At 39.7% G+C, this 3,661-nt stretch overlaps 1 long non-coding RNA gene across 2 annotated transcripts; it reads left to right on the forward strand.

The window, feature by feature from the left end:
• Positions 1 to 1,510: 1,510 nt before the first annotated feature.
• Positions 1,511 to 3,304, forward strand: LOC131599165 (uncharacterized). 2 transcript variants are annotated; one of them, XR_009282608.1, is made up of 4 exons: positions 1,511 to 2,073; positions 2,165 to 2,517; positions 2,613 to 2,715; positions 2,828 to 3,304. It is a non-coding gene; the product is annotated as an uncharacterized LOC131599165 (long non-coding RNA). The 2 variants fall into 2 exon arrangements; XR_009282607.1 differs by having other exon boundaries at positions 1,513 to 2,073; positions 2,927 to 3,304.
• The last annotated feature ends 357 nt before the right edge of the window (positions 3,305 to 3,661 follow it).

Raw genomic sequence — 3,661 nt, forward strand, 5'->3', positions numbered from 1 at the left:
AGTCAACCAAGCATTAGACCTCGCGAAAATGGTCGGGCCATAGACAAGAGGGCGGACCCCTCTCAGCAACCAAGCCGTCACGGATCATAAAGGAAAACGGTGCGTGCGTACACCGAGCATCAACGTCGAGCGACGCGAGCTATAGGAAAGGCGGGGGTCCGGCTGCATGAACCCTTTTCCTGACATACTCGATAACAAGATCTTTTGCACGTTTGGAAGCAAGCAACACGAGGCGTGCGCATACCAAACAGACTCGATGAGACTAGGCGGGGGTTGATTACGAACCCTTGACCGCATGCCTTCCATGAGGACTTAACGGAGTGCCATATAGGACTTATTACACCGTGACTCCCTGCCGCAAAGCACAAAGATAAACACACCAACAAAAACAGAGCCTCTTTCGAGGGCTTGGCCAGATGCATGTCTAGGTCCTACTTCTCATGTTAAGGGATGATGCGAGAAAGCGATAAAAGGGACAAGGAGACAATACCAAACGGATAGCAAATCCGCAATGAGCTAGCAAGCGTAAGTAGAGAAGAAACTTCACGTAATCTAACATCCATCAAAGCCAGGAGTCCAGCATAAGCGTCAAAGCGATGCGGTGTGAAGATAAATCACAACCGCTATGTAGTGCGCATCAAGCACAACCACATAAGCAACCTGCAAGAGAAACACAATCCAGACAATACAGGAATATACATCTCAATGAATGAGAGATCAGGTGAATCGCATCGGGAATAAATTCGTGTCCCACAAATAAAGTGGAACACGATGCAAATCAATCGCACCGGAAGCGAACTCGTGTCCCACAAATAAAGTGGAACACGAAGCAATCAAATCACAATCGAACCCTCTCAAAGTACCTCGCACATCTCAGCAAACAAATCAGTAATAACAAGGAGACACGCATCCGCCATAGAAAATAATAGAAGTTAAATTCTAAGTAAATTCTAAAACAAAAATCTAACAAGATTAAATTGTTTTTTTATGGCATTTTTATCAAAGAATTAGAGCAAGACTATGTACAAAACAATTAAATTCTAATGAGCAAAAGATATTACATGTTTTTATTCTTTTTTATCATCTAAAACAACTATAGAAAATAAAATCTAATTCTAACTAGAAAAGATTAAATGTTTTTATTTATCTTTTTATCATGCAAAATTATTGAATTCATAGCATTTTTATTAACTACAAGAAGTGAGAAACAAAACTAGTTAGAACAATTACATCTAATGTAAAAAATATGTACACAGGGGGGTGAAAGTCTGAAATCATGGTGTATGTTAGAAGTTTTGGGCGCTGCAGCCCAAGGGGATGGCCCAACAGAGGTTTTTATTCAGTTTTTTGTAGCAATAACCAAAAACAAAGGTGATATGGCTTCCAGGGGGGTATACAGATAGCAATCCAGTGATAAGGCCCAACGGATATTTTGTTGATCCAATTAACACTAATTCAAGTTCATTAATCTGATTTTGTTAATTCACACTTGATACACACTAATCATGGCTTTATTTCAATTAATTTCAATTAACACAGAGAAGAATTAAAAAAGGGAAGAGGATTAGGGTTTACGTGTGACCCTTGGACCTGTTGTTCTCAGACTCTCTCCTGCTCCTCATGGACGAACGGCGTGACGGTCGGAACAGCCTCCCTCTCCGGTGAGGTTTCAATCGACGCCGTAAACCACCCGAATCTCATCATCGGACCTGACACTCTCATCTCTCTCCTCACGCATCAGACGCAGCGGAGCAAATGGAGAGCTCCACCTTCTCCGATGAAGAGCAAATCTCCGGCCACCATCACTTTCGAATCAAGTCCCTCACCCTCTCCGTCTCAAACTCAAACTCTCTTGTCTCTCAATCAAACTCTCCGTCTCAAACTCGAACTCTCTCGATCTCTTATGTTAAGTTTTTTATCCTTCTGAGTTGTTGTTCGTGATTGTGGTGTGATATATCGTTATTCAAGCAGGTTGAAGATTGATGGAAGGTGTAAAGAATCGCAAATGAATTTGATTGAATAAGCGAGTTTCTGGAGATTGAAGGTTCATCGATGAGGATGGACGGGACAAAGGTTCAGAGATTTAGCTTTCTTTTCTAAATTTGTGGAATGAAGATTTTCTGGAGATTATCAATTGTGATTGAAGCTTGATTTTCTGTTACAGGTTAGACTCGGTGATTGACGAAGGATGATGGATGGATCGTGAATTGTTGCTGCAGATGCAGATTAGTTTTCTGCAGGTTCTTGGATGAAGAACCGAATTGAAGTTTGAAGAAGGAACTGAATGAATCTAACGTGAGTTTTCTGTTTAGTGTCGAGTTGAATGTTATGAGGAAGATGAATGAAGATGAAGATGCCATAGATACAGAGATGATGAAGATGATGATGATGATGAAGGTTATCGAGGTCGAAGAAGAATAGAGAAGGTTTTACGATTCAGTTATGGTGATTCCGATGGAAAAGAGAGAGAGAATTCGGGAAGAAGCTTGAGAGAGAGGTCCTCGAGTTTGTTACCAGGTGAGTCGAGTTTGTTACGTTTTTTCTTGCGTTTTTCTACCCTCTTCTTCCATTCTGTTATGCTCTGATTCTGTTATATGGTTTTGTGGTTGAAGGTAGTGATGAATGAAGAGCAATGGTGAAGTTTTCTGTCATGAGGTCAAGATTGAAGGTGGAGGTAGCGTGAAGATTGAAAATGGAGGTTTTCTGAACTCAAAGGTTTGTTACATCTTCTTTGGAATTCTGTTATGTGGTTTTCTCCTGATTTTCTCCACTGATCCTTTTCTTTCTCTCTAAAATTCGGTTATGACCGTTTTTGATTCAATTCCAGAAGTGAAGAAGATGATTCTTGCCTGAAGGTTGTTACGTTATGACGGTCTTTTTTCTATTTGTTATACTGAGCCTTGTATTGGTTAATTGTCCGGTTCAGGTTTTTTTTTAGTCCGCTGCAAGTTTCGGTTTACTTGGTCCATGGCAGTTTGATGCAAGTTTGGATGATTCACCTTTGTGTAGAGGTTGCAAGTTTGAAAACAAAGGCCAAGGTGCACATTGGGATTGAAGACGGAATTTTATTGAAGATGTGAAGTCAAGCAAGCTTGGGCATGAATTTTATTTGAGTGGCAATGTGAAGCTTAGCGAATGTATGCTCCAAGATATTTTGATGTATTCTTTTTCTCTTTTTTTTTTGTAGTGTCTCAACATGAAAGGGAATAATCTACCGTGTAACTTGTAACCTTTTAACAAAACGATGGTGTTTGTAAGATTTAACTTGGACATTTGAATGAAAACTCCCTTGACTTGAATATAATTTTCTTTCTTGTTAGAATCGAAGTTGTAACGAGGGGTGAACTTGAATCTTGAAATTTGTGTGCCAAAAGCCATATGATTAAAATCTTTTCTTTAGCAAGCTTGAATTAATGGAATCGCTTAATCAACTTGCATTCTTAATGAACTCCTAACTTCAGTATCAACTCAACTCACATTATAAGCAACAAGTCATAAGCAATGGAGAGAGCAAACAATTGCCTTGATCACTTTATTTCCTTATGCCACGATTCACGCTTGAGCTTCGATCCAACATAACAATAATGTATTGAGGAATCCTCGAAGAAAAGAAGAGTTGAAACACCTAAAACCTTCTTAACATGAAATGCAATGAATCTCG

The sequence above is a fragment of the Vicia villosa genome, linkage group LG4 (assembly GCF_029867415.1).
Source record: "Vicia villosa cultivar HV-30 ecotype Madison, WI linkage group LG4, Vvil1.0, whole genome shotgun sequence".
Lineage (NCBI taxonomy): Eukaryota > Viridiplantae > Streptophyta > Magnoliopsida > Fabales > Fabaceae > Vicia > Vicia villosa.